Raw genomic sequence first — 10,146 nt, 5'->3', positions numbered from 1 at the left:
ATACTTCTAACCGGGCCCTAATATTCTAACAGGCCCTAATACTTCTAACCGGGGCCCTAATGCTTCTACCAGGCCCTAACTTCTAACCAGGCCTAATATTCTAACCAGGCCCTATACTTCTGACCAGTGGCCCTAATACTTCGACCGGGCCCTAATGCTTCTAACGGGGCCCTAAATACTTCTACGGCCCTATAGCTTCTACCGGGGCCCTAATACTTCTAACCGGGCCCTAATTTTCTACCAGGGCCCTAATACTAAAGCCTAATACTTCTAACCGGCCTAATAATTACTAACCGGGGCCTAATACTTCTGACCGGGCCCTAATACTTCTGCTCAGGGCCTAATACTTCTAACCAGGGCAAATTTCAGACATCCCAGAACAACAAGCAAAGGCCTTGTGAACAGATCTGAGGAAAAAACGAGGTACAAGTATCTATATCACAGTAAAAAACAATCCCATATCGACATATACCCTGAAGGCCACTCAGCAAGGAAGAATCAAGTGCACTACTTTAGACCAGGACCCATAGGGTAGTGCACTACTTTAGACCAGGACCCATAGGGTAGTGCACTACTTTAGACCAGGGCCCATAGGGGAAACATCCACAAATAGGAGGGGGAGAAAACAAGAGGTGCCAAGTGAGAATTAGAAACGACCCACACACAGAGAGAGACAGAGAGACAGAGAGACAGACAGAGAAACAGAGACAGAGAGAGAGACAGAGACAGAGAGACAGACAGAGAAACAGAGAGAGACAGACAGACAGAGAGAGACAGACAGACAGAGACAGACAGAGACAAACAGAGAGACAGACAGACAGACAGACAGACAGAGAGAGAGACAGACAGACAGAGACAGACAGAGAGAGAGGTCCCGTGGGGCTCAGTTGGTCGAGCATAGCGTTTGCAACGCCAGGGTTGTGGGTTCAATTCCCACGTGGGGACCAGTGTGTGAAAAGAAATCTATGCATATGTATGCACTCAGTATTGTCAGTCGCTCTGGATAAGAGCGTCTGCTAAACGACGTGAGAGAGAGCAGGAGGGAGAGGAAATGGACTAACACCTACGTGGTCAATGTACCAATCTAGAACTTACATTATCATTGGGGTAAAGCACACGAGAAATATTCTCCGCCAGATTCCTGTCCAGAACAGCTTGGATGTAATCTCCAACATTGACTGAGGAGACATAGAATGACACACAGAAGTGATTTACAGGACCTTAATAGGAGAAGACACAGAGGTGATTTAATAGGGACCTTAATAGGAGAAGACACAGAAGTGATTTACAGGGACCTTAATAGGAGAAGACACAGACGTGATTTAATAGGGACCTTAATAGGAGAAGACACAGAAGTGATTTAATAGGGACCTTAATAGGAGAAGACTTGTACATTTCTGTTTCTCAGGAAACGAAACGGCTTCATATTATTCACTAGACTCACCGGTTCAATGCTGTCATCATTTAGGCCTGGATTCTAACTTGAGATGTGTGTGACTTTGTTTCCTCCGTAAAGCGTACATTGCCAAAACCGCGTAATTTAGTTGACAGGTGACTAAAGTGCTTGCATCTCAAGCTAGCTCTGGTCCAGGGCGTTAAATACAGCTCGCTWACACAGCCTTCTTCAAGCCGTTTGAGCAAGTCACACTAACACCATGGACCAGAGCTAGCTCTGAGTAGGCAGGTGTTAAATAGTCAAGTCATCCGCCTGGCCATTGTCGTGGCCCTTTCTGGGTATAGAGCCTGGCATCCCTCCCCTCCCTCCCCCTCTCTCTCCCTCTACACCCAGGTTTTGTTATCTCAGGTTGTAAATTCCTGGAGGAGACTCTTTCCTCCCGGGCCAGGCAGTATAGAGAGAGTGAGTTTCACAGTAGAACAAAGGAACTTCTTCTACATCACAGAACTTGAGAACTGAACAATGTCCATGTTTTGGAGAATGTGTAAACGGTCGGTGGAGWAGCCAGCTACGACCCGGTCCGTTTTGATTCATGTTTGTGACCTCATGAAAGACAATACAGCCACATTACCATAACTCTGTTTATACAGGAGCCTCCGTTATGAGGTTTGCGTCTAATTATTGCTATAAGAATTAATGAGTAAAAATGAAACTATTTGTGAAATTATGTAATGTGATTTTAAACCGTTAATGTGAGAGAATTGTATTCCCTTTAAAGTTAAGTCATTGGCACGCCCCATGGCACAGACAGGGACAGCCCTTTTCTACTGTTCCCGAATAAAACCCCCACCTGAAGAAATCCTCGAGAACATGCGTACCTCGATCACCGAGGGGCGAAGGTTTGAATAGAGACCACAAAAACCTCAGTGTCCGCTAAGGTTGTAATGGTTGTTGAATTCCTAACCAACCAGTGGGCATTGCTACACGGATGGAAATGGTTCAACTCTGAGACTATCGATCCCGACAGAATAAGAGCAAATCTTAGATACTAATTACTAGTCTGCAGCTAGAAATTGTTCAACCTGAGATGCGAAGACGACAACCACCGAAACATCTATTCTATAAGAACATTTCTGAATGGTACTCTGAAGTATCCATTCTAACCACGAGAGACTTATGGAAGCAGAGAGATGATCAGATGAACCTTCTAACAGAAAGACGGACGATTCCAACAGAGATCCCGACGACACACTGAGCGTAAAATATATATTGATTGCAATTATTCCCGAATGAGTGAGCATTCATGTGCAAAGGATTAGCATTTCAATCAATATAATTATCAACTGTGTAGTGACTCTTGTCTTTCCCGCCCTTCTCAGTCCACCAAGCCGTCATACTGCTTAGCCCAATAGGGAACCTCCCCTATCATTTCCTTGTAACCATAGCTACTGTGTTTTGTTTATGCATTTCTGTGATTATTTAGTTAGCTAATCATTTATTTACTAAGACAATTGTGTGTGTGGATGATTCATAGTAAAGACTGGGTTCGTGCCGATAACAACAATTTACGACGTTTGGAATGAGACTAATGTGAAGTAAAGATAAATTCATTAATGAGAAGACTAATTGATCAGATATTAAAATATCGTTCAGAGTTATATTAGGAAAATTATTACTTTGTAATCTGAAGATTTTCCTTGGTGCCCCGACTTCTAGTTAATTACATTTACATGATTAGTTTAATCACGTAATAATAATTACAGAGAATTGATTTGATAAAAATAACAGTCTTCAATTTAATAATGCCCAAAGACACGACAGCACTTACAGTCCTTCAGGTTGAAGTCGTTGGGGGCTCTGGCAGACCACAGCCTCATGGTGTTGACTGTGTTGTTCATATACCCAGGGATGGGCGTGTCATAAGGCATAGCAAGGACCACCTATAGAGGCAAGGCATGGGTGGAAAAGGATTAAGATTAGGTTGAAGATTAAGATTAGGTTGAAGGTTAGGTTGAAGATTAAGATTAGGTTGAAGATTAGGTTGAAGATTAAGATTAGGTTGAAATTAGGTTGAATATTAAGATTAGGTTGAAGTTAAGATTAGGTTGAAGATTAAGATTAGGTTGAAGATTAGGTTGAAGAGTAAGATTAAGTTGAAGATTAGGTTGAAGATTAAGATTAAAATGTAAGACTTATTATCATCTTAAAACTTCCTTCCAAATAAGATTACGGGTAAATTCAAGACGATAAATTAATAAATACCAAGCTCAATAAAATTATAGATATGCAGGTACTGTACTTAGTGAGTCAACCTATGGGAAAAAATGGGAATACTTGAATTTAACATGATAAATATCAGTAACACTTTTACCAAGGTTGACTAATGACCAAAACAATCTTTTTAACACCAARAATGGCCCTTATTTGCCGTTATACCTGTGTAGTGACCGTGTAATAACACAAGTGACAATGTAASTATATTAGAAAATGCATCTCAAATCCCCATAGATACGCAGGTACTAAAGTGGTACAACTTAGCACTATTATCAGCATGTTACAAATTWAAAAAGGTAGTATTCATTATCATAATTTTAAGTACCTGTGTGTCCACCCATTTGGCCCCTTCCTTAGACTCCTCCACTCTGCCATAGAAGTGCACTGGTAGCATGTACTCAGGGCGGGCCTTCTCCCAAGGGTTACCGTGACGCAGCCAATCGTCTGCTTCTTCCACCTAGGAACAAGCCAATCACATGACAACATACTGTATAAGGGTTTACAAGTGAATTTCAAAAATTGAAATGTGACTAAGCAAAACTTGAATGTGTCAATATGTTTATGAAACCATAGCCTGGTCTCAGATCAGATTGTGTTCTTGCCAACTCAAGCCAATGGCATGACAACACAAACAGAGTGGTACTCAGGCTAATATAGCTGTAGATGGTCCATGTACAGCAGTAGTAGTAAAGTACAGTGTAGTATAGCATAGTTACAGTACACATACAGGTAGACAGTACAGCATGGGTACATTACAGGTACAGTACAGGATATAAGCCACCTCCAATGTTGTTTTAGAGAATTTGGCAGTACGTCCAACCGGCCTCACAGCCGCAGACCACSTGTAACRKRGCCAGCCCYGGAACATTCGGCTTCTTCACCTGCGGGGTTTGGTGAGAGACCACCTGGACAGCTGATGAAACAGTGGGTTTTGCACAACCAAAGGATTTCTGCACGAACTGTCAGAAACCGTCTCAGGGAAGCTCATCTGCGTGTTCGTRYTCCTCACCAGGGTCTTGACCTGACTGCAGTTCAGCGTTGTAACCGACTTCAGTGGGRAAATGGTCACCTCCGATGAACACTGGCACACTGGATGAATCCTGGTTTGAACTGTCCTGGACAGATGGCTGACAGCTTGTATGGTGTTGTGAACAGAGTGCCCCATGGWGGCTGTGGGGTTATGGTACGGGCAGGCATAAGCTACGGACAATTGAACCCAATTGCATTTTTATCAAAGGCATGATAATGCATGGCCCCATGTTGCAAGGATCTGTACACAATTCCTGGAAGACGAAAATGTCTCAGTTCTTCCCTGGCCTACATACACACCAGACATGTCACCCAATGAGCATGTTTGGGATGCTCTGGATCGACGTGTACGACAGCGTGTTCCAGTTCCCACCAATATCCAGAAACTTCACACGGCCATTAAATAGGAGTGGGACAACATTCCACAGGCCACAATCAACAGCCTGATCAACTCTATGTGAAGGAGATGTGTCACGCTGAATGAGGCAAATGATGGTCACACCAGATACTGACTGGTTTTCTGATCCACACCCCTCCCTTTTTTTAAGGTATCTGTGACCAACAAGATGCATATGTGTATTCCCAGTCATGTGAAATCCATAGATCACGGCCTAATTAAAGTATTTCAATTGACTGATTTCCTTATATGAAATGTAACTCAGTAAAATCTTTGAAACTGTTGCATGTATATTTTTGCTCAGTGTAGTTCAACATCTGGTTTTGGTAGATTAAGTTGACAAAGTTTTTTCCAACCCGAAACTGACCACTTAAATGACCCGCGTAAGAATTTTCTATACAGGAAAAAAAACTAAATTAGCGCGGATGACTGTAATTTCATCCATATTAAAAAGAGAATAAGGGTCTGCAAACTATGGCAATAAAGCCATTTATCTTACTTCCCCAGTCGCGACGATTGCGTAAGCCTTGTTCCTGGATAGAGCTTTGTGCTTAACGCCCGGTGCCATTGGTGCGTAAAAGCCATTCAGTCTACTTCCCCAGTCGGCATGCTAACCTTTCCTGTAGACTTTGTGCTAACGCCGGTCATTGTGCTAAAGCCATTCATCTTTACTTCCCCAGTCGGCATGCTAACCCGTTCGCTGTAACTTTGTTGCTGAACGAGGGTTCATTTGCTAAAGGCTCCAGTTCGAATGCTACTCCAGCCGATCGGCATGGGCTAACCAGTTTGCCTGAGACTTTTTGCATAACGGCTCCGGTCATTGTGCTAAAGCCATTCATCTACTTCCCCAGTCGGCATGCTTAACCGTTCCTGTAGACTTTGTGCTAGCGACCGGTCATTTTGCTAAAGCCATTCATCTACTTCCCCCAGTCGCATGCATAACCGTTCCTGTAGACTTTTGCTAACGCCGGGTCATGTGCTAAAGCCATTCATCTACTTCCCCAGTCGGCATGCTAACCGTTCCTTGTAGACTTTGTGCTAACGCCTGTCATTGTGCTAAAGCCACTTCATTCTACTTCCTCCAGCGGCATGCTAACCGTTCCTGTAGACTTTGTGCTAATAACGTGCGCTTCATTGTGCTCAAAGCCCTTCATCTACTTCCCCACGTCTAGCTCTATGTACCGTTCCTGTAGACTTATCCTAGGTTGTGCTAACGCGCGGTCATTTGCTAAAGCCTTCATCTACTTCCCAGTCGGCATGCTAACCGTTCCTGTAGACTTTGTGCTAACGCCGGTCATTGTGCTAAGCCCTTCATCTACTTCCCCAGGTCGGCATGCTAACCGTTCCTGTAGAACTTTGTGCTAACGCCGTCATTGTGCTAAAGCCTTCATTACCCCCAGTCTGCATGCTAACCGTTCCTGAGACATCTTTGTCTACCGCGGTCATTGTGCTAAAGCCATTCATCACTTCCCCAGTCGCATGCTAACCGTTCCTGTAGACTTTGTGCTAACGCCGGTCATTGTGCTAAAGCCCTTCATCTACTTCCCCAGTCGGCATGCTAACCGTTCCTGTAGACTTTGTGCTAACGCCGGTCATTGTGCTAAAGCCCTTCATCTACTTCCCCAGTCGGCATGCTAAGCCGTGCTGTAGACTTTGTGCTAACGCCGGTCATGTGCTAAAGCCCTTCATCTACTTCCCCAGTCGGCATGCTAACCGGTCCTTTAGACTTTTGTGCTAACGCCGGTCATTGTGCTAAAGCCCATTCATCTACTTCCCCAGTCGGCATGCTAACCGTTCCTTGTAGACTTTGTGCTAACGCGGTCATTGTGCTAAACCCATCAACTTCCCCAGTCGGCATGCTAACCGTCCTGTAGACTTTGTGCTAACGCCGGTCATTGTGCTAAAGCCTCTCATCTACTTCCCCAGTCGGCATGCTAACCGTGCCTGTAGACTTTGTGCTAACGCCGGTTCATTGTGCCAAAGCCCTTCATCTACTTCCCCGCGGCATGCTAACCGTTCCTTGTAGACTTTGTTCTAACGCCGGCATTGTGCTAAAGCCCTTCATCTACTTCCCCAGTCGGCATGCTAACCGTTCCTGTAGACTTTGTGCTAACGCCGGTCATTGTGCTAAAGCTAGTTAGCATTGTCTAGTGAAACTACTGTACTTCCAACTTCATTCATACTGAAATGGTATCATGTTGCAGCTAGTAATATTAATTAAACAATACATTTTCCCCCACACCAAATAAATATAACTATACTGAACAACAAATACAAATGAACACATTTTACTGAGTTACAGTTTGTATAAAAGGAAATCAGTCAATTTAAATAAATTCATTCAAATCTATGGATTACACATGGGAGGGCATAGGCCCGCCCACTGGGGAGCCAGGCCCAACCAATCAGAATGAGTTTTTCTCCACAAAAGGGCTTTATTACAGACAGATATACTTCTGTTTCATCAGCTGTCCGGGTGGCTTGTCTCAGACGATCCCGCAGATGAACATGCCGGATGTGGAGGTCCTGGGCTGGCGTGGTTACATGTGGTCTGCGGTTGGACGTACTGCCAAATTCTCTAAAATGACGTTGGAGGTGGCTTATGGTAGATAAATGAACATTCAATTATCTGGCAACAGTTCTGGTGGACATTCCTGCAGTCAGCAGGCCAATTGCACGCTCCCTCAAAACTTGAGACATCTGTGGCATTGTGTTGTGTGACAAAACTGCACATTTTAAAGTGGCCTTTTATTGTCCCCAGCACAAGGTGCACCTGTGTAATGATTATGCTGTTTAAATCCGCTTCTTGATATGCCTCACCTGTCAGGTGGCTAGACAATCTTGGCAAAGGAGAAATACTCACTAACAGGGATATAAAACACATTTGTTTACAAAATTTGAAAGAAATAAGCTTTTTGTACGTATGGAACATTTCTGGGATATTTTATTTCAGCTCATGAACCATGGGACCAACACTTTACATGACTTTATATTTTTATTCAGTATTATAATAATAATAATTTGCGGACCCCTAGGGGTGGACGAGGACCCGTTTGCAAACCCCTGCTCTAGATGACTATACAAAGACAAACTATACAAATACTACAGCTGAGCMTCTCATTCTAAAACGTTTCATCATTCAGTCAGTGTGATCTGACTGAATGATGGTCTATAGGGGGCCCCCTATCCCCCAAAATACAAATTTCCCCACAGACATGACCTGCTGCTATTATGACACAAATTAAAATATCTTTCATGTACGCTTTTAACTTCCGAATAAAAAAACACAATAGGCCATATATAATTGTTTTGAACACATGTGTAAAATATATTTATATCTATAAAATCCGTGGGGGTCCCCTGGGCAGCCGGGGTTGATTTAAATTGAAATCCACCCCTGTCACACTGTTGCAATCCAGGCTGGAGCCACAGAGAGGAAGGACGTGGGTCGCCACACTGTTGCAGACCTGGAATCTTTCAAAATACATTTTGGCGTTTGCTCRAATCTGACTGGACTCTCAGGTGCCAGATGGACAGGATTATTCGATTGGTTCTACTGCACCAAGCAAGCCCAGATAAAGTATTAGAAATGATTTTGAATGATATTTGAACCCAGGTCTGCGGTGTTGGTCAATCATTAAACAGAAAAAGGGGTTGCTGTCTTCTTCGCTCTCTGTTGAAATGGTGAAACACTGGCTTGTATCCCAAATAGCACCCTATATAGTGCACATCTTTTGAACAGAGRCCTACGGCCRCTYGTCCAAAGTAGTACACTACATAGGGAATAGGGTGCCATTTAGGACCCAATGCCTGTTGCGCTAGCCTTCTCAACCTCTGAGCCAACCAATCGACTAACGTGRTGTTGCCCTTGTTTGATTCTGATAACAACCTACAGTACATGCACACCGGAGGGGTTTTTGCCCTTTTGAATTTTGGGCTGTGTGTTTGCAGTGCAATGCACTTTTGAACGCTGAACTAGATTGTATTGATTATTCATTGACTGAAGCGGAGCGAGGCACGAAACCTGTTCTGTACATACCGAATAGTGTTGGAGAAGTTATACTCTACTGCAAAGAATGAAATCCTTGTGGTTTGTCATTGTTAAAATGAGCTTTTTTTAWAWATATATATATATATGGGTTTCTAATAGGGTAAGACAGTTTAAATAAGCTCATGACGCATTTATAAATCATATATCCAAGAATCAAAATGATACATCTCAATAATTTAGTCAAAAAACCTGGATGTACCAATCCCAGASTGCCCCTTTAAAGTGCAGTAGATGAAGGCAGAGAAGTGTTGTTACCTGCCAACCGTTCTTGATCTTCTGATTGAAGATGCCATACTCATAACGGATGCCATAACCGTATGCTGCCAGACCCAGGGTGGCCATCGAGTCCAGGAAACATGCTAGTCAGGGGATTTAAATTAATTACTAGGCAACGGTTCAAAAATACTAACTGAGGAAGTATAAAGATACAGTGGACGCAAAGAAAACCTGTAGGGTGTAAAGTATGGAGTAAGGGGGGGTAAAGTAGGGAATGGGTAAAGGTATGGTGTGAGGGGGTAAGTACAGAGTAGGGGGTAAAGTGTGCGTGTAGGGGGTAAAGTATGGAGTAGGGGGGTAAAGTATGGAGTAGGGGGGTAAAGTATGGAAGTAAGGGGGGGTAAAAGTAGGTTGTAAGTATGGCGTAGGGGGGGTAAAGTACGGCAGTAGGGGGGGTAAAGTAGGCGTAGGGGGGTAAAGTAGGTTGTAAAGTACGGAGTAGGGGGGGTAAAGTAACGGGTAGGGGGGGTAAAGTACGGAGTAGGGGGGTAAAGTAGGGGGTAAAGAGTAACAGTGTAGGGGGGTAATGTAGGGGGTAAAGTATGTGTGAGGGGGGGTAGTATGTAAAGTAAGGTGTGAGGGGGGGTAAAGTTACGGAGTAGGGGGGTAAAGTTGGTGGAGTAGGGGGTAAAAAAGTATGGTAAAGTAGGGTGGGGGTAAAGTATCGGGTAAAGGGGGGGTAAAGTAGGTTGTAAAGTATTGGCGTAGGGGGGTAAAGTAACG

At 43.8% G+C, this 10,146-nt stretch overlaps 1 pseudogene; it reads right to left on the bottom strand.

The window, feature by feature from the left end:
- Positions 1 to 10,146, bottom strand: part of LOC112069975 (glycogen phosphorylase, liver form-like) — a 39,027-nt pseudogene that overhangs the window by 18,176 nt on the left and 10,705 nt on the right.

This window comes from Salvelinus sp. IW2-2015, unplaced genomic scaffold, assembly GCF_002910315.2.
Source record: "Salvelinus sp. IW2-2015 unplaced genomic scaffold, ASM291031v2 Un_scaffold1174, whole genome shotgun sequence".
NCBI classification, from domain to species: Eukaryota; Metazoa; Chordata; class Actinopteri; order Salmoniformes; family Salmonidae; genus Salvelinus; species Salvelinus sp. IW2-2015.
The sequence above is the reverse complement of the archived record's forward strand: the minus strand, read 5'-3'. Positions and strand labels throughout refer to the sequence as shown.